This window comes from Micromys minutus (assembly GCF_963924665.1).
Source record: "Micromys minutus genome assembly, chromosome: 18".
Lineage (NCBI taxonomy): Eukaryota > Metazoa > Chordata > Mammalia > Rodentia > Muridae > Micromys > Micromys minutus.
The window spans coordinates 26,388,899-26,410,290 of NC_137953.1; the positions used below are offsets into that span (position 1 = coordinate 26,388,899).

General features: G+C 47.3%; 1 protein-coding gene across 2 annotated transcripts in view; it reads left to right on the top strand.

Moving 5' to 3' along the window:
* The first annotated feature begins 6,067 nt into the window (after positions 1-6,067).
* Positions 6,068-21,392, top strand: part of NOD1 (nucleotide binding oligomerization domain containing 1) — a 51,014-nt gene continuing 35,689 nt past the window's right edge. For both annotated transcript variants that reach the window (XR_013975404.1, XM_080931922.1), the window contains exon 1: positions 6,068-6,276. The gene's annotated coding sequence lies outside the window, so the exon portion shown is untranslated. The remainder of the gene's footprint in view (positions 6,277-21,392) is intronic.

Below are 21,392 nucleotides of genomic sequence, written 5' to 3' on the forward strand. Positions count from 1 at the left end.
AGTCATGTGTTGGAAAATCCAAAGATAATATTCATGGCAAAGACCCATGATAAAATTCTCTGCTCTCCCCAAAACCCAGAACAGACTTAACGAATCTGCTGTCAAAATTACAACATGATCCATTTTTTCTAAAACTGTCAAAATGAAATAGGTAAAGGAAAATTTTTAAATGACAATAAAATGAGCACTCTTTGTAATTGCTGATGAAGGAGTGAGTACATAGAGCAATGGAGCAGGATGAGTACACAGTGATGCAGCAGGATGAGTACATAGCGATGGAGCAGGATGAGTACATAGAGTGATGGAGCAGGATGAGTACATAGTGATGGAGCAGGATGAGTACACAGTGATGCAGCAGGATGAGTACATAGTGATGGAGCAGGATGAGTACATAGTGATGGAGCAGGATGAGTACACAGAGTGATGGAGCAGGATGAGTACACAGTGATGGAGCAGGATGAGTACATAGTGATGGAGCAGGATGAGTACACAGAGTGATGGAGCAGGATGAGTACACAGTGATGGAGCAGGATGAGTACATAGTGATGGAGCAGGATGAGTACATAGAGTGACAGAGCAGGATGAATCCACAGAGTGATGGAGCAGGATGAGTACACAGTGTGATGGAGCAGGATGAGTACACAGTGATGGAGCAGGATGAATCCACAGAGTGATGGAGCAGGATGAGTACACAGTGATGGAGCAGGATGAATCCACAGAGTGATGGAGCAGGATGAGTACACAGTGTGATGGAGCAGGATGAGTACACAGTGATGGAGCAGGATGAATCCACAGAGTGATGGAGCAGGATGAGTACACAGAGTGATGGAGCAGGATGAATCCACAGAGTGACAGAGCAGGATGAGTACACAGTGATGGAGCAGGGTGAGTACATAAAGTAATGGAGCAGGATGAATCCACAGAGTGATGCAGCAGGATGAGTACAGAGTGATGGAGCAGGATGAATCCACAGAGTGACAGAGCAGGATGAATCCACAGAGTGATGGAGCAGGATGAGTACACAGAGTGATGGAACAGGGTGAGTACATAGAGTAATGGAGCAGGATGAGTACACAGAGTGATGGAGCAGGATGAGTACACAGAGTAATGGGGCAGGATGAGTACACAGAGTGATGGGGCAGGATGAGTACACAGAGTAATGGGGCAGGATGAGTACACAGAGTAATGGGGCAGGATGAGTACACAGAGTAATGGGGCAGGATGAGTACACAGAGTGATGGGGCAGGATGAGTACACAGAGTGATGGAGCAGGATGAGTACACAGAGTGATGGAGCAGGATGAGTACACAGAGTAATGGGGCAGGATGAGTACACAGAGTGATGGGGCAGGATGAGTACACAGAGTGATGGAGCAGGATGAGTACACAGAGTGATGGAGTAGGATGAGTACACAGAGTGATGGAGCAGGCTGAGTACACAGAGTGATGGGGCAGGATGACTACACAGTGATGGAGCAGGATGAGTACACAGAGTGATGGAGCAGGATGAGTACACAGAGTGATGGGGCAGGATGAGTACACAGAGTGATGGGGCAGGATGAGTACACAGAGTGATGGAGCAGGATGAGTACACAGAGTGATGGAGCAGGCTGAGTATACAGAGTGATGGAGGAGAACTGAGAACTCAGCGAAGGACCCACAAGAATACACCAAACTAATTTCTGGCCAAGGTAATTTCATGGGAGAACCTTTATAACAAGTGATCCTGAATCAGCAATGGGACACTTTATAAGGAGAGGGAGGACTTTAGACTCTAAGAGTCTGCTATAAACTGACCAGTCATGGTGGCATAGCCTATAGCCCCAGAACTTAGGGAGGACCACAAGTGTGAGTCCAGTCTGGGCTATAGAACAAGGCCCTGTTCAGGAAAACAAACAAACAAACAATAGAATCCTGAACCTGTAAAACTACTAGAAAAAAAGATGTAACTGCCAATTTTTAAACTTTTTTATTGTTTCTTGTTGAATTTCACAGCACTTCAGTTCCACTCACCTCCCTCTCTTCTAATACCTGCCCTCCATCCTTGCAACCTTCCCCCGACAAAAGAAAAATCAAATCTCATTGTGGAAGCTGTTGTTTTTCACAGTGTGTCAAATAGTTAAACCCTTTTGGCCACCTTTTTTTTTTTTTTTCAAATGACTCATTACGATAGGTCCTCCGTCTGGTCTGAAGCCTCTGGCTTCTGCTACCCTATCAATACTAGATCCTCACTGGGATTCCTTTGGCTATCTTGTTGCCCTGTGTCATGGAGATCCTGTGGTTTGGGATCTGTGGGAGCAGCCCCTTCATGGACCCCAGCCCAGGAGTTCTTCAGTGACAGCCCAATTCAAAGCCGTGGGTCTGGACCTGAGAGGTATCAGAGCTGGCCAGCCCACCTGTTCTGCACCCACACCACCGGAGTGAGCCTTGTACAGGCCACCCAATGCTGTGACCAGCAAGGGGCAGAGCCAGCTCTCTTGCTCTCCTGCCCTCTTGGCTGGCTCATCCACACCGGCACCATCAGGACCAGCTCTATTGTGCTGCCTAGGCAAGGTGCAGGGCCCAAATGCTGCAGCAGGCGAGGGGAGGGATGGGGCCAATTCTCCCACTCTCATAACCCAGGGCCAGCTCTCCTCCTCGTCATAGGTGGCAAGGGGCGGGGACGGGGCGGTCTCTCCCTGGTCCTTGTCACCAAGTGGCAGACAAGTTACAGGCCAGCTCTCCCACATTCGCCCCTTCTGGAACCACTCACCCACCCACAATTCCGTAATCCAGGGCCAACTCCACTGTGCTTCTTGGGTTTTGTGCAGGATGGAGGTGGTGGGCTGATAAGGAAGCTTTTCTAAGTACTGCAGCTGGCTAGGGGAGGGGTCAACTCTCTGAATCTCACATCCCCCCAGGGTCGGCTCTCCCATCACACTCAGGCGAAGGGTGGGGCCAGATCTGTCTGGCCTTTGGTCATAACATACCCCTGCTGCTGCAGAGCCATGGACCCAGACATGGTCTCCAGTGGCAGCACAGGCCAAGACCACAGCGTGATCCCAGGTCCTGGATACTTATATCATGTCATGTCATCTCATGTCATGTCATGCTATGTCATATCATATCATATTATATCATATCATATCATATTATACTCATATCAGGCCATTTCCCACTACTCTCCAGTTCTGCCTTTCTTCATTGTATCCACATCCTTCTGCTTCCCTTCCTCCTCTGTTTCTCCACCACTTGCTCTTCTCGGTGGTGCTCAGGGTCTCTGAGTGTCTGGGGTCGTCTCAGGAGTGCTATGTCCTACTTATGTATTGTGGCATGGGTCATCTCAGGCAAGGTCTGCCCCCAACCCCCGCCCCCAGACCTGTTTGGTGCCAGACTGGTGGTCATCTCAGCCTAGCTCCCCATCCAGACCTCAAAATGCCAGACTGGTGATCATCTTGGGCTTGCTCCTTCCCCAAGCCTGCCCACATGGCTCCATATGGGGGTTGTCTACCTGGGGCTCACTTCCATCTGGGGCCCACAGTTCCAGGGTCTCAAGCAGAGTTCGTCCAGTCTTTGGCTCATTCCTCACCCTGGGAGCCCATCTGGGCCTTTGCAACACCAGACTGGTGGTCATCTCAGGCTTTTGTGTTAGGCTAGCAATCATTCACTTCATAGATCAGAACACTGAGTATAGACTCTTCACTGCCACCTACTGACGTTCGTGTGACACAGCAGCCTCACCAGCAATGCCGAGGGGCAGGGTAGCTGCCAGTTTTTAAAATCTAGGAATTGGCAGAGTTCAAACTTGACTCCAAATGTATGACCCATCCAAAGGAAGACGAATGAGCCAGACATCATAGAATGAAAGGGCAGGCAGGGGACTTAGGCATATAGCTCGGTTGCTAATAGTCCTTGCCTGGCATGCCCTGAGTTTGGTCCATGTCGTCCCATGGTGGCATATATTTTCAATCCCAGATCTTGAAAGGGATGCTTAAGGCCATTGTGATGGTTTGTATATGCTTGACTCCGGGAGTGGAACTATTAGGAGGCGTGTCATTGTTAGAGTAGGTGTGTCACTGTGGGCATGGGCTTAAGACCCCCATCCTAGCTGCCTGGAAGTCAGTATTCTGCTAACAACCTTAAGATAAAGACGTAGAAATCTCAGCTCCTCTCCTCCTGCACCATGCCTGCCTGGATGCTGCCATGTTCCTGTCTTGGTGATAATGGATTGACTCTCCGAACCTGTAAGCCAGCTCCAATTAATTGTTGTTTTTATAAGAGCTACTTTGGTCATGGTGTCTGTTCACAGCAGAAAACCCTAACTAAGACATCTTTGGCAATATAGTGAGTTTTAGGACAGCTGAAACCCTGTCAGAGAGGGTGGGGGGAAGAAGCAGGAAAAGAAGAGGAAGAAAGAAAAGGCAAAGAATTGGAGAAAATATTTTAGAAAATGAACAAGAGACACGGAGACATATTTTCCTCAAGAGAAGATACGGGTGGCATGTAGTGACATGCAAGAAGTCCAGCGTCATCAGCAAGCTAAAACCACAGTGATGTCTCACCAGGACAATACAGCTATCCAAATGGCCAGGATGAAATGGGACAGCAGCAGAGGCTGGAGATCCGCTATGAAGCAGACTCTTAGCTGGTCAGCAGTGGAAATGTCACATGCTTTAGCTATTTCAGAAGACAGCACAACAGGCTTTTGAGAAATTGATGCCAAAGGCTGAAAATAGCCCCACGAAGGTAAACTGTGTTTTTAAAACTATAGGAACTCTTGCCTCAGAATACTGCCCAACCACAATAATAAAAGGGAAGTCACTATTGTTACAATCGATAGTCTAGGGGAATCCTCTTAGGATTATAGTGAATGAAAACAAAACAGTAGCAAAATACTAGAGCCGGTGAGATTGCTCAGTGGGTAAAGGTGCCTGCTACCAAGCTGGAGTTCAGTCATGCCCCTACCATGCATGGTGGAAAGAGAAAACCAGGTCCTGTGTTCTGGGACCCCCTGAAACATGTGCATCATGTCATGTATGTACACGTACACTTACACACACGCACACACACGTGCAATACAGAATTTTAAAATGTTATCCCAAAGTGCAGCCTAGTTCCACCTATTTACAAGTGTTGTTAACTTCCTAGAAATGGGAACACGTTTGTGGTTGCCAGAGGCTGAGCCCAGTGTAGGACGATGTAAGAGGATGCTTGTGGTGGACCTGCTCTGGACCTTGACTCTATTAACAGTCTGTTTTCTGCTTTCCGTAGGTTTTGTGCTGTTGCACCACGAGACTGGGCCAAATTGGATCACAGGTGCATGGATCTCTGTATTATTTCTCCCAGTTCTTTATTAATTCCCAATTATCCCAAAACGAAAAGTCCAAAAATAACAAGTAAGGAACAGCGGTCTCAAAAAGCAGAAGACTAGGAGTGAACAGTGGGCGGGAGGTGGCCCTGGGTCCATCTCCAGCGGGTGCAGACAGATCAGACTCTTAGAATAAAATCTGTCGGCAGCGCTCTGCAGAAGAGAGGCCTCCACCCTTACACCCTGGCCCAGCGTGCCTGCAAAGTTTCGGTTTTGCTTTTCTCAGAGGGTCAACTTCATGCGAGTTTTCATAGCCGCGACTACATGTGGCCAGAAATCTGAACGCGCTTTGGCTTAATTGTCAAAAATGTTTTTTTAAAAAAAATTATCCCGAAGGTTTATTAGCATGTCAATTGTCAATTCCTTCACGTAATTCCTTACGGTAAACAAAAAGGCTCTAGAATATTCGCGGTCGAGAGAAGACTTAACGGCGGACCCGGAGGAAGAATCTGAAAGTCTCTGAAAGTAAATCAAACTGAAATTTGCTTAGTTTATAACAAGCCCAGGTCCCCAGGTTGGTTGTGGTTACAGGCGCTGGGTGGCACTCTCAGGGGGCGGGCCTTGGCTCTGGGCGCCTTAGCAGAGCTGGCACGACAAGTTCCCAGGGTGTCACCCCTGGGCGAACTCTGAGGCCTGCCCACTCCCCCAGCGCAGCGGCTGCTCGTCCGGCACAGTGTGCGGCGGCTCCCGCTCGGGAAATGGGACGGACAGGGGACAGCGCTACGGTCCGTCCCCGCCTCCTCCGCCCTCTCCGCCCCGTTCCCTCCCCAGAGCCCACCCGAGCCGAGACGGGGCACGGCCGACCATAATCCCCGCCAGTTCCTGATCTCGGACCGTAAGCCGCAGCACGGTTGTCCTGCCAGATCTGCGACCCTAGCCCGGATCCCGGTGCTGAGATCCACGTACTCCAGGGCCACCCGAGCCAACTTGGTAAGTTATGGGGGTGGGGTGGGGTGGCGTCGTCAGACTCTGAAACCAGCCGAGGAAGTGTAAGGCTGCCATGGAAGAGCTCTGGCTGAAACCCGATGGGGAGAGACCCCGACCCTGACCCCTCACCCTCAGTTTCAGATTCAGCCTCAGTTCGGAGACTAAGGGAATCGAAGTGTGATCTAAGGCTCACGTTTTTAGCCCGCCTGCCTGCGATTTAAAATCAAGTTTGGATTTAGCAGATCCAGCCGCCCAGACTATTCGACGGATTAACTCTATTGCTTCAGAGCTCCCGGGGTGATTCCAAAGTGCACTTAGGTTAGAAACCTGAGACCAATGGGTAGCCTCCAAAAGAAAGTGCTTGCTGACCAGGACCTTCCTGAGTGCACCCTGCAGGCAAGCTGGCTGCTTCCAAGGAACCTCCTATGGTCCCGAGGTCAAGGGAGGACCTCCCTTGAGTTCCGTGGGATACAAAAGAAGGAAGCAGGGCAATGCTTGCTTGGCAAAGTTGTCCGAATTATCAAACTGAAAAAGTCCTAGAGTATGCAGTGTTTTTCACAGGTTGTAAAACGCGTAGAGATGGATAGATGGATTACCAAGCACCCTTGGTTCTGTATTATCTGAGCTGCTGGTACTCGAAATTGCCTCCAGAGGCCAGAGATCCCTTGACAACTGCCCTCCATTCTTTTAAGGGTGAAGCCAAAGGTATAGAATGGGGGTCTGACTGCCTCCCCAAAAAGCAGCTTCCTGTGTTAGATGTTAAGAATACCTGGAGTGTGCCTGTAACTTCCAGGATGTCTGTTAGAGAGGAGAGGGTTCAATGTTGTACCTGGGAGCACAGGCCAGCGTGATGGTGGTGATCCAGGAGCCACTGGAAAACGGACAGGCATCTTCATGTATGCTGGCCGGGGAAGAGGCAGACCTAAAACCCAGGGCAGAGAGGCAGAAGAGGGAGGGCCACACGAGTTTTGTTTTTATAGAACGTAGACCCTGTAAACTTGGTTCCAGTCTTTGATTCCGTCGTGTGTGTGATATGATTGGCTGCAAGTTAAAAAGGACCCCACGAGACTCTCTTTTTCTTACTGGTAAAGTCTAGGCAAAGTGAAGGTTAACACAGGGTAAGGTAAAGTTCATCTCACGAATAATGGTCCATGGCAGGGGCTCTGTTACTAGAAGACAATTATCTATATAGTATAGCCCTGTGATGGAGGAGTGTATTTGTCCAGAAACTGTCTTCTTTAAAGCCCCACTCTCTTGCTCTTCTATGCCAAATATATTTTTAAGAAAGCTGGGCTGTCAGCAGGAGTCAAGATTGACGAGACACAAATGGCTCTCTTGCTGGCAATAGACTGAGATATTGCACCCAGCATTCCTGTTCTGCTCTTGACTCCTGGCCAGGGACTCTTTCATCAAAGACAGTCAGGAATCTGTAGAAGAGAATTCCAAGTCCTGCCCTTACTGATGCCTGCCTCCCAGCTGAAACTGCTACCCAGCTGCCCCTTCTGCTGGGACTGTCACCAACAGAGCAACAGCGGTAGCATTGCTTAGATGAGATAATCAAAATATAAACTCTAAAGCCACAGAGGCATCGAGGTCAAGTTTTATAAGAGTATTTGTGGTCACTGATATCTGCTTCAATGAAAGGTTCTCTGCTGAAATGGAAGGCATTTGTTGCCTAGGGTTGGAATGACAGTTTCTTCTACCCCTTTCCTTTGGAAGGTTTTAGGCAAGATGAAGTTAGGAAACCAAACATGTACTTGTTCTGAATCGTTGCCACAGTGAGCTATAGGCATCTCACAAATTCCCAGAGTCCTGTCTTTGTTGTTCTGTGGAAAGCTAGTGGCTTGCCCTGTGGCAGTCTGCTCTTAGCCACTGACAGCTTGCGACTGTCTGGAGGCTCAGAGAGGGCAGGTGTCTCATAGTAAGAGGAGTAGTTGCTGTCTTTTTAGTTAACTAATGGGTTCAGCCAGTGATGGTATACTGGCCAGCACAGGGCTTCCTGACTTGGATGCTTATTTAAAGTCAAATTTCATCTAGAACTGGCAGGCACCAAACTGTGGGCAGAGCCCTCTGCAGAGTCAGTCACAGCAGGCTTGTCACCACCCTACCTGTTTGTCCCACTGCCAAGCAATGGGGTGTGGGCTGCAAACTGACCTTTGATGGAACAGAGTCCCTAAAAAAGATTCACTTCTTCCTAGCCAACAAGGGGATGAAGTAGCATTTTTCTTTAAAACCAGCAGCCTACTGGGCAAATTCACTTTGTAATCTGTTTTTCTGTCAAGTGATTTCCCTTGAAACAACAGAAAGCTGTAGTTTCGAGGAGTAAGTACATGGTTGAAGACAAATGCCCAGGGAACAATCCAGTAAGCACCTGATTAACACAGGTTTGATACATCATCTCTATGTGATGGAGAGTGAGTTGGAGACAGAACCTAAGACTTTATAGACGCTGGACAAGAGCTCTGCCCTTAATCTATAACCCTGCCCTCTTCTTACTTTTAAAAATTTCAATCAGAGTCTCACTAAATTATGCAGGTTTTGGGTCCTAGCACTTTAACCCCCTGAGTAGCTAGAATATATCTATATCTATGTCTATATCTATATTTCTATGTCTAGCTATTTATATAGAGAGATCACCTATATATATCCTTATAGACATATATCTACATAGATATATAGATATAGTAGACATCTCAACACATATTTCTTTATGTTGCTATGTATTTTAGAATGGAGATGTCCCTCACTGTTCTGTTGTATTGTCACCATCACATAGGTTAGGGCTGGAAGAAGTCAGTGTAGTCATTAGTGACTCAGCCATATGTCACTAGCTAAGCCAGTCACATATTACTGAAGAAACTTCTTTGATAGAAAGCTGTGAGAAGGCAGATTTTTACTTCGAGATGATGTGCGTTATTCCAATTCCCAGAAGATTAAAAATGCAACGGCCAAGAACTTCTGTGCTGTGCTTCATCTTTATGCAATCTTAATTTCTTTCCCATGACCCACGGAGCAAACTGTCTGGAAGGAACTAGATAGGAATCTAGGCTTGCCCTTGGGGATAGGTAGCCTCTGTATACTACAGGACAACAGATCCCTCCTTGAGAGGACATTCCTGGCTCTGTTTAATAATGCGGTTTTAGAATGTATTTTTATTGTTATTATATTTTTTTAGACAGGGTCTCACTAGTAGCCTTGACTGGCCTGGAACTTGAGTCAGGCTGGCCCCTGACTCATTGATCCTCTTGGCTCTGCCTCCAGAGTGCTGGGGTTGAAAGTGGCCATCATCATACCTAGTACACTGGCGACCTTAAAGCCATGCCGTCAGGCTTCCCTGGGCTTCAAGTCTGGCTCCTGATCTCTGTAAAGCAGAAGGCAGATGGATGTGGAAGAAACCTCAGGTTTTTGCACTCAGAATAGGGATCATACCATTGTTCTTCCTTCCTTAACTAAAGGTGGTCTCTCCATTCATAAACAGGACACCCTTTCAAACAGGTTGTTTTGAGCCAGAGATGAGCTAATCTGTGAAGTACCCTCCCCCCTCACCTAGCTTCCAGTAAGTGGTGATTACTGTGGTGACAGTAATAACCGTGGGCACTGTGGCTCCAGGGCTGATCTTGCCATCTCTTCGTGTGACTTTGGACTGGCATCTGTAGAATCGGGGTCAAAGCTCATCGTAGTGAGACAAAGTGATGAAGATATGGCAGACTGCAGATCATAAAGATCAACTCCTCCACAAATTTGCTGTGTGCCACGCTGGGCGGAGGAATTCACGATGAGTCGTCTTTTGGTTTGTTGCCTCCTACCCCGCACACACTTAGTCTTCCCAACATCCCTTAGCTGTGCCTCCCATCTTCCGGGTGGGACAATTGAAGTCCCGTGGGGTTAATGAACTAGCCCCAAGTCAACAGTGCTTGGCTCAGGACTTGAAGCCAGCCCGGCAAGCTTGGGCTTTTAATCTGTGCTGGACGTTCCTCGGGACCCCGCCCTCTCTGCTGGCCCCGCCCACCTCTCTGGCCTACCTGTAATTAAGGGCAGGTGTGCGCATGTTTCCTTCAGAGTGGTGTTCCTGCCTGCTTAAGGAGTGGAAGTGGGAGTGTCCCCTTGTGCCCCTCAGATGACCTAAACCCCAGTCATTGATTAGATATGACCAAAAGAATAAAATGAAACCAAACAAAACACAGAAAACTGAAAAACAAAAACAAAACCTTGTTACCAGTACAGACTTAATTTTATCAGGATGGATTATAATGTTTGCTTTGTAATAATGTCCCCCGGATGCAGTAAAGTATGCCTTTATGGTGGGCATGTGTGTGGGTGGGTGAGGAGCACAGAAATCCTACCCGGGTGAGATTAGATAGGCAGAGACAGAGTTTAAATAGTTCTAAGTACACCCCAGTTTTTGAATTTTTACTCATTTCTCCCTCTCTTCTACATCCCAATGGCTTGTTTCTCTTCTTGAGATCTTGCAACCTTCCTAGAGGTCTGTGTGGGGTAGGGTCAGGGGGCAGAAGAGTAAATGTCAAGAAGGTAGGTGCTTTAGTATATCTAATAATGACGTGGATATTCCCAAGGGTGTGAAGCCCTTTCTTGGCTCCTCACCCTGGGAGGAAAGCTGCTATAAAACTGGACATCTTGGTTCTTCCTTGCTCCGTGAAGTTTCGGTCCTTTAACGTGTTAATTTACCACCTATTATCAGAAGGTCTCCCTGGGAGCAGGGATGTATTAATACTTGGGAGCTGGGATGGTGGTGGTGGTAATGACAGAGTGATAGAATGTGTGTCCAGAATTCTCAAGGTCCTAGGTTCAAGCCCCAGCATTACAAAACCAAAACTGAAAACATAAGGCCTGGACATCATTTTAGCTGGGTCTGTAACGCATGCTTGAAATGCCAGCATGCTGGGGCTAGGTCTGGAAGACAGTGGCTTTGAGATCAGTCGGGGCCTTGTAAAGTGTGTGGTCTAATGGGGGTACGAGCTAGGATTGTCACCTGTAGGGAAAACTATCTTAGACTGTGTGTTCTAAACAACGGCTATTTATTTCTTTTAGCCCCAGAGGCAAGGAGTGTGAGATTAGATCCCTAGCATGGCCCAGAACAGTGGGAGTTCTCCACCCAGTTTACATGGTGCCTGTGTCCCTATGGGACAGACAGAGAAAACAAGATAGCATTCCCTGTCCCTTATAAGTCCACTCCCCTGGGCATGAAGCCCCCATGGTATCATTTAAACCCAAACATTACTCAGGGTCCTCTCCAAGGCTAACACGCTGGGGTTAGATGCATAAATGAAAACATAGAATTTGGTCCTTAGATGGGCAGGATGTGAACACACAGAAAATACATAATTGTAAAATGTGCCGCTGAAAGGGGAGATGACATCTCTTCCTGAGATTGAGCTTTTCTAGGACAGAGGCCTGGAGGTTTCTCTTTAGGGAGTCTCTCAGCCAAGAGTCCTGGATGTACACGGGACGGGTAAGATGATTTGCCAACTGGGGAACAGGGCACCTGAAGCTTAGCAGTGGGAAGAACTGGGTAAATGAATAGTGGTCCTCCTGGTGAGGTCTGAGGCAGAAGAGAATGAGACGAACTAGAGGATGAACCATCCTAGGCTGAGCAGACTCCTGGGCTGAGAAAGGTTAGAGAATTTTATTCTAGCATGCCATAGAGGGCGGCTGAAGAGTCCTCCTGTGGCTGTTCCGTATCGTCAATCTGTAAGCAAAAGATTATGGGAAAAGTCTCTGAAGAAAGAGACCAGAAAGGCCGCATGCGAGAAGGATGAAACTTGCTTCTATAACAGACCTGCTCTCAGGATAACCAGTCCACGCCCTTAAGAACCCCCAATGGGACAGTCAGTTTTCTTTACTGTGACAAAATGCCAGAGATAATCAACTTTAAAGGAAAAAAGTGTTTGTTTTGGTCCGTGGCTTCAGAGGTTTCAGCCATGATTGCTTGGTCCTGTTGTCTTAGTGCCTGGGATGAGGCAAAATAGCATGATAAGATGTTGGAGTCAAGGTGGCCGGTATAAAAGAGAGAAGAGATGGATAAATGAGGTCCTACTGGTCTTCTCAGTGACTTGATATTGGTGTAACACCCTTTTACCTACCATTTCCCAGTAGCACACAGGTTAGCGACTATCGACTTTACTATGTGGACTTCTTGGGGACATTTAGTTGTGGTTCGTTGTGAGGATCGGATACGCATGACCCATTCTCTTCCAAAGGTCCCACCTCCATGTGCCACTAACTATGACCTTGAGGATCAGTTTCCAACACAAGCATTCTGAGAATCAAATGGTTAAACTCTATCAACTATTGCACACTGCAATTAGAAACCTTGTACTGGTCCATGCTCAGTACTGAAGAAAAGCAGGAGGGGTTGGGGGTGGATAGGAGGAGCACGCCTGGGTTAGATCACAGAACAGTTTTGAAAGGGGTTGAGGGAGCAAACCTCTGTTTGAGTGAAAGATCTCCGAAGGTAGGCAGTGTTTTCAACTTGGGGATAAAGAATCTTAAACTCTGAATGCAGTAAAAGTGGACTGAGAGCCAGGCGTGCCCAGCCCGTAGTCTCTGCTCTGGAGTTTCCGAGACAGATCAGTATGCATGGGTGAAGCTCTTGTAGGCACTGAACATCCTTCATCAGGAGCCCCAGTGGATGGCATATGAGAGATTCTAGTCCATCTTAGCTCCTGGAAGCAAGGACGAAAGACTCTCCAAAAGAGGATGAGGTTGGGACTAGGTGGGGGTTAGAGATTGCAGGCACAAAATACTAGGTCCCCCATGGCCCTAAGACAGTATTTCAAGCATCTGCTCTGCTGTCTCTGCTTGAAAGAGGTGCTTTCCCCACCCATATTATCTTTGAAAATCCAAATTCATCTACTAAGGAATTTGCATATGGTTGGGAGGCACCTGGTTGGCTTTGTTTTGCCTTTTTGCTTTTAGTGCCAGGAGTTGAACCCAGGACCTCCTAGGTGTTAAATGTGTGTGTTGCACAGACACAGAAGCCAGGGTTTGCAAAGAAAAAAATAAATTCTTATTTTTTGGCTTGGCACTTTTAGGTCACAAAGCTATGCTCCACTGAAAGGTAAAGCCCCGCCTTGGCCTGCTGTCCTGCAGCTAAGTGGCTGCACCGCCCTGTCCTCCGTTGCATGTACCGTGGCTGGTTAAACAGGTCTCCCTGTGATAGGAGCTCACCAAGGCCTGCAGGCTGTGCAGGCTCTGAAGAGGACAGTTTGGAATGGCGGTCCTGTCATCTCAATGTCTCATTGACCCCCAGGGTTCATGCACTCTGGTCCTCTCCTTCTGAAAGCCAGGACAGCTTTGTGGCCCTGATTCTGCTGACTGTGCACATATGTTCAGGTGGGGCAAGAGAGATTTCACGGAGCCCTTGGTCAGCAGTCAGCAGTGTGTTTATTTGTCACAGCCAAGTTCCACCTTAGGCCACTGCGGTGAGTAATACATGTTGTTCTTAAGAAATGCCTTTCTTCCGAGAGGCCTCGGACGCTTTCTCAGACATTAGATCCTAAATGCCGCCCTTCAGGTATCTTCTGGGTTGCAGATCTACCCTGTGCATAGCATAGCCTCTCTCTCTCCCTCTCCGTCTCTCTCTCTCTCTCTCCCTCCATCCCTCCAAATTAAAATTACAAGTATTTCTTTACTTGAGAGGGGGAATTTGTGGAAGTCAGAATGTTAGGGCCCAAGAATCCCCGAAGGAAGACCACAGACTCAAATAACGTGCAAAGGCAAAGAGCGTTTATTCTGTAGAAATTACCAGCATTTAGGGGTCCACCATTCATTAGAATGGCAGTGACTTGAGAGGCTCAGAGGCTCCTTTTAGGCAGGTCTAGGGGAATTTTCCTGAAGGGTTAGGTAACCTCTCATATGATTGGTGGATGTAAGGCAGTGACATCAGTAGACCTTTGATTGGCTGCTATCTTGGTTCTGTTATATTTGGTGACCAGCTAGATTCTGGCTGTGTTCTCTTCTCCAGCCAGGTGTCCCAGGAACTGACGCAGCTCCAGACTTCCTAAATAAGGGCTGCCATTGACTAAAGGCCCATTGACAATGGATCCTTCCGAGGAGCCCAGTATGATTCCTGGAGAAAGGAAAATGTTTATTCCCAAGGTTTATGAACCTCTCAAGAGGACAATTTATGGGAATCAATTCTTTTCTTCTCCTATGCACCACCCGGGAATTAAAGTCAGACCATCTGCTCAGCAGCAAGCTTCTTTACTAATGAGTCATGGGAAACATGGGAAACACTCCTTTATTCCCTTTGAGAAATTCCAGGAATGGCTAAAGCCAAAGGTCTGCTTTCCTCTCTTGGCTCTTATTAGGATTCACTGGCCCCTCCGAGATGAGCTCCAGGCATGGCCTTTTCAAAGCTTGGGTTTAAACAGAAACAGTATCTTACCGGTTGAGCATCAGTCTTAATAAGAGGCAGGGCCTGGGCATTGTCTTAGTTGGGCTTTCATTGCTGGGAAGAGAACCATGACCAAGGCAACTCTTATAAAGGACAACATTTAATTGGGGCTGACCTACAATTTTCAGAGATTCAGTCCATTATCATGAAGGCAGGAACTGGGCAGCATCCAGGCAGATGCAGGAAGAGCTGCGAGTTCTGTCTTATTCTGAAGGCAGCTAGGAGGAGTTCTCAAAGCCCACCCTCACAGTGACACACTTCCTCCAACAGAGACACACTTCCTAATAGTGCCATTCCCTGGGCCAAGCATATTCAAACCAGCACAGTCACTAAGTTTCAAGTGAGTCAGTGTCTAGTCATTATACTTCTAATGCTTTGGAAATAGAGACCTGGGCTCTAGTTATGGTTTTTCCCTCCCTCCCTCCCTCCCTCCCTCCCTCCCTCCCTCTCTCCTTCCCTCCCTCCCTCCCTCCCTCTCTCCTTCCCTCCCTCCCTCCTTCCCTCCCTCCCTCCCTCCTTCCCTCCCTCCCTCCCTTCCTCCCTCCCTTCCTTCCTTCCTTCCTTTCTTCCTTCCTTCTTTCCTACCTTTTGTTTTACTTTCCTTCATTGTATAGGTCATGCTGGTAATCCTCCTGCCTCAAAAGTGCTGGGTTTATGGGTCTGTGCCACCACCCCTAGCTCTCTAGTTACCTTTTTAAAGATGAAGACATATGAGGAGCTTAGAGCAATAGGAAGTGCTCAGACACAAAACTCCATTGTCTACTGATAAACTTAGACGGTTCTGCTTCTGAAGTGTTTCTGTGGACTGTGCAAATGTATTGATTTCCCTCATGGCCACTATCCCTTGTTCGGCCAGAGGATAAGTAAATTACAAAGGAACGTACCACCTCCCACGAAAGTGGTAAGGATAAAGTACCATGGGAATTCATAGTGGAGAGAGATGGGCTTAGGGGAGGAACAGTCTGATAAAGGGTCTGGTTTTACTCTCACTCGGTCCCTACTGAAAGATGGGGAGAGCCATTTGTTAAGGGGGTTACTCTAGCCAGAAGCAAATAGAGATAGCCTTTGCCTCATGGCAGGAGCCCTAGGTTCCAGTTTTAGTGGGTCTATAAAAGACTTTACCTAACTAAGGGTCTCACTTTCCACGAATCAAATGGGTGTGTGGGATGGTGTTCTCTACTCTAGAAGCCCACCATCCCAGCAGAGTGCTTGGCTCTTGGGCACTCTTTGTGGAGCTTTAGGGACAGAGGAAGGAGACGTGGCTCTGAAGATGCGATGCGGGGGCTTTCCAGAAAGCTGAGCAGCAGTGGAAGGCTGTGGGTCAGCACTGAATTCTAAAGAATGCTTATCTCTGGTGCGTCTGCATTCCTTTATTCGTGGGCAGTATGGCAGTGCCTGTGATTCATGTGGAGAAAGAGAAAGAGAAAGAGAAAGAAAAAGAGCAAGAAGCTTTGGATGGGGACTGATTTCTCTCTGCTTTGAAATGCCAAGGGATTAAACAGTTTTAGATGCTTCAAAGTAAATGAGAGCTAATGGAGCTTAAAAGCATCCAGTAACTACGGCAACCTCATCCACCGACCGAGAACGCTCCAGATGTGTGGCTTGTCAGTCATCCCCTGATGTGGCAGAAACAATATTAAAGCGTCTTTCCAGGTTAAGTTCATTAAGAGACCAACAACAAAATAATAAGTAGAGAGAAGAACGTGGATTTTGGCAGACCACGCTGCAGAGGTGGTTGTACCCGCTTGGCTGGGCGTGTGTGCCTTGTGTGGTTGTATGAGCACTGTACAAGAGCAGGCTTGGCATTGGTATCTATTAACCAGATCCTAGGACGAGTCAGCCCACCCACCCGCTGCCTGGCAGTGTGAGGAGGGGAGACTTGATGAAGGATGAAGCTTGACTTCTCATCACTTTAACTCTGAAAATCAACCCAAGTTGTTCATGTGTGAATACCGGGCACTAATCTTCACCACCGGAAACTCCTCAGCAAGGGGGCTGTGGCTTAAACTTCCCAGAATGACTCTTGCATAAGACAGAAACCATTCCATAAAGGAGAGTGCAGATCTGACCCTCAGCCTTCACGGATGTATGATACAAGCTATGCCTGGGGTTTTGGTCACACTGCTGTCTCGACCAGATAAATTCTGAATGGAATTTTTGATAATTTCAAGTCTGAGATTATTTAAAGTAGGTAGGAATGGTGGTTTTCACTTATTTCAATTCAATAAATAAATAAATTCCACTTATATTTCTAGTGCTCAAGACTATACGGAAACTATTTTTTTTGCAAGCCCATATTGTGCACAGCAAATTTTGATCTTTTGAAGGATATTATTTGTTGCGTCCATTAGTGTGTGTGTGTGTGTGTGTGTGTGTGTGTGTGTGTGTGTGTGTGCTTTACTACATAACCCAGGCTACCTTAGAATTCATGATCCTCCTGCCTTAGCCTCCCAAGTGCTGGGATTTCAAGCACCCAACTCTAAGATGTGCCTTTATCAAAAAGGTAGCAAGAATCTGAAAGGTTTCTCTGGTAACTATTAGAATGAAAACAGATAATGAGTGGTAATAAGAGAGAGGAGGCCTCTGTATCTTCCATGTGCTTCAGAGAAAGCAAACTAAAGCATTTCTGGGATAGGGCTTAGGGGCTAGGGACACGTCTCAGTGGTTAAGTGTTGATATGCATGCACAAGGGTCTTGGTTTAATCCCAGCATTGAAAACAAAACAAAATCAAGAAACACAGATAGGCACCAATGACAGACCAAAGAACTCCACCATAGTCTCACCTGGAGTTTATTTGGCTTTACTCACAGTGGGTAAGAGTTTACTTATAGGCACATGGGGGACTCAAAGCAGCCCCATCTTCCCTGCACTGTGGCTTCCCCATAGTTGAGTCGATGGAGTCTCGTCTGAGTTCAGTTCCTCTTCCACACTCTTTACACAATAGCACTTTTGAACACCAGGCAACCACATGCAGCTTGGGCAGAACTACTGGGAGGGAAACAAGCATGGGTGGACTCTCGGGTGAGGGGATAATGACGGGTCCCCTAGTTTCTTCTGTGAGGTCAATAAGCCCACACTTGTAGATCATTTACAATAAGCCCAAGCTAAAGTTCGCTTTCAGGTCACCACAGCTGAGGACAGTAGTGGGCAGTATTTTACAACACACTCGAAAAGATGGGGAAGATGAGGGCAGGGGTGAGGGGTCTGGGGAGATAGATCATCCTGTAACGTGCTTGCTATGTAGCTGCGAAGGCCAGCACCTGAGGTATGAAAGCAAGACACGCTGGTGTGCACCAGTAATCCCCACGCTAGGGAGAGGAGGCAAGCAGCTCCCTCGAACTCACTGACTAGCCAGCTTAGCCTGCTCAGTGATCAGTGAGCCCAGCGTAACGAGAAACGCTGTCAGGAAAGGAAAGGGACCCAAGGTGCCCAACACAAGAGTTTGATCCCTGTGACGTGTGTTCATCCATGCAAACACACCCCAACCCCCAACCCCACACACATGAAGGAAATAAGAGTTTTGCCAAGAAAGCTATTTCTGTGGGGAGTTCCTTCCCCCCTTTTAGGTTCAGCTTAGTCCCTGCTCAACTGAAGATAGAGTAAATCTGTTCCACCCAGAAACTTATCTATCCTGCTTACTGAGATATGTCCCCAAACTAGAAAAAGTTCTCACTATTCCCAGGTGCACAAATGGGTCTACATGCCACCTGAGTCTAAGGCTTTAATGAACACTGTTTCCTTAGGTGGACACTGTTTCCTTAGGCAGACACTGTTTCCTTAGGTGGACACTCTTCCTTAGGTGGACACTGTTTCCTTAGGTGGACACTCTTCCTTAGGTGGACACTGTTTCCTTAGGTGGACATTATTTCCTTAGGTGGACACTGTTTCCTTAGGCAGACACTGTTTCCTTAGGTGGACACTCTTCCTTAGGTGGACACTCTTCCTTAGGTGGACACTGTTTCCTTAGGTGGACACTCTTCCTTAGGTGAACACTGTTTCCTTAGGTGGACATTATTTCCTTAGGCGGACACTGTTTCCTTAGGTGGACACTGTCTCCTTAGGCAGACACTCTTCCTTAGGTGGACACTGTTTCCTGAGGTGGACACTGTTTCCTTAGACGGACACTGTTTCCTTAGGTGGACACTCTTCCTTAGGTGGACACTGTTTCCTTAGGTGGACACTGTTTCCTTAGGTGGACACTGTTTCCTTAGGCGGACACTGTTTCCTTAGGTGGACACTGTTTCCTTAGGTGGCTCTTTCTAGGAGATGGAATGGCTAAGGTGAAGTCAAAGCTCCTAAAGATGGGCAACTAGGTGACCCATTCTTTAATTGGCTTCCCTCCTATAGACATTGTGGTCTTGTGCGGGAAGAGGTGTGAGCTTCCTGAGCAGATGCATTAGATCCCCTCTGCTGCTTTGACAACCAGTCTGACTCCAGCTTCCTCTTGGGACCACTGCTTTTCTTGTCTAAAATGTTTATATTTATTAAGTGATTGGGAAGGGTTTGCCATATGAATGGATAACTGAGGAATTGAACAAGTCAAATCAGACAGTTGTAGCTCTTTTCTTTGATTGCATGCCAAGGTCCTTTGCAAGTTGGCAAGATGCTCCACTCAGGCTGTGGAGATGGCTCAGCAGTTTAGAGCATTTGCTGCCTTCCAACACCCACACAGGGAAGCTCACAACCACCAGTTCCAGAGGATCTGATGCTCTCTCCTGGCCTCCTCTAGCATTGGGCATATGCATGGTGCATGTACAAACACAAAATAAAGGGACTCACACATACACATAAAATATAAATTAAAAACAAGTTTGAAGTTGGGCAGTGGTGGTGCATGCCTTTAATTCCAGCACAAGAGAGACAGAGGCTGGTGGATCTCTGTGCATTCAAGGCCAGCCTGGTATACAGAGCAACTTCCATGACAGTCTGGGCTATATAGAGAAACTCTGTCTCAACAACAAACACTACACACACACACACACACACACACACACACACACACAGAGAGAGAGAGAGAGAGAGAGAGAGAGAGAGAGAGAGTATGTATACACACATATAATGAGTAGTACATATATATATACACATATGTGTATATATGTATACACACACAGATATATTACATTCACTGTAGGGATATGTGAGCCTAGGATGGGGGAATAACGCCTGGAGAGAGTGGTCACCTGTTTTCAGGGAGGCTGGTCATTGTTCCAGAAATGAAAGACTGGAATAGTGACAGCCATGTACCCACCTTACCATTATAAGCCCACAAAACACCTCTACTCTCAGCTCCTAGGTCACAGCAAGGGGCCGAGGGAGTGAACCAGGCCCTAGTGGGGACAGCGGAGCTGTGGAATGGCCAGCAGACTCCTGCCTGTGCTGGTCTTCACAGAAGGAGAGAGCAAAGCTGTGTAAACTGACACCTGGACAGTGAAGTCACTGTTCCACAAGTCAGATCTTTCTGTGACTCCAAAAGCATTGTCCTTTTTCTGTGACTGCCACAGTTCCTGAGCCACAAGCTACTTATGAGCTCTAATTCCAGGAAAGGAGCCTGAGGAAGAAGGATCAGGACTGGGGAAGATGTAGAGAGGGTGGCCAGATTCCAACACTGGACTTGCTTGCTTTTGCTTACGTTAGTGCTTATGGCCAAACCTCTACACAGAAATACTCGCAAGATGGCCTGGCCACTTAGAAACAACTTGGGGTGTAACTCTAATTAGCATCTGCTATGATGTTACAGAATAGTTTCCTGGGAAAGGCTCACATCAGTCTGGAATCTTCTCTGCTAGTATTGCAACAGCAACTTGGAGAAAGCTGGGTTATTTATTTGGAAATATATATAGTTTCAAAAGAATGAATGAAGGTTCCCAACAACAGGTTGTGTAAGGAAAGGAAGGGCAGGATCATAAGGCCAGTGTGGCTGATGGCAAATGATTTCTTTGAGTGTCCTCCTCTTGATTCAACCCTCATCACCGGGATGGGATCTGAATTTTAGCTGTCCTTTCAAGAAGTCTACACTTACGGTCACATTCTTCGTAGGGTAGCCTCTTTGGGATGATACCACCAGATAGTTTTGTACAAAGCAAAGCTTCTGTTGCCTGAGGGCCTTTGCTAGTGTCTTCCCACTGCAGGGAACTAAGTGGATGGCCTCTGGTCATGGACACTTAAGACAATGGTGACAGGTTAGGGTGTGTATGTGGAGTGTTTGACAGTTACTTATGTGCTCCCTGTTCCTCTGGGTATCTCAAATTCAGATCCCCTAAGAGAAAGTGGCTCTGCCTACATTCATCTCCCTGTAACCTCCCACTACAGAGGCACTCATGGGTCCTGCACCATTGTGACTCTTTTAGTTTGGGTTTTATTGCTGTGAAGAGACACCATGACCAAGGCAACTCTTACAAAGGCAAACATTGGATTGGGGCTGCCTTATAGTTTCAGAGATTAAGCCTTATAGTTTCAGAGATTAAGTTCATGGCAGGAAGCATGGCAGCACGCAGGCAGACATGGTGCTAGAGGAACTAAGAGTTCTACATCTTGATCTGAGGGCAGCCAGGAAGAGACTTTCTTTGTAGACAGCTAGAAAGAGAATTTCTTCTACACTGGTGGAGCGTGAGCATAGCTGATCTCCAAAGCCCATCCACACAGTGACATACTTCCTCCAACAAGGCCACGCCTACTCCAGTAAGGCCACACCTCTTAATAGTG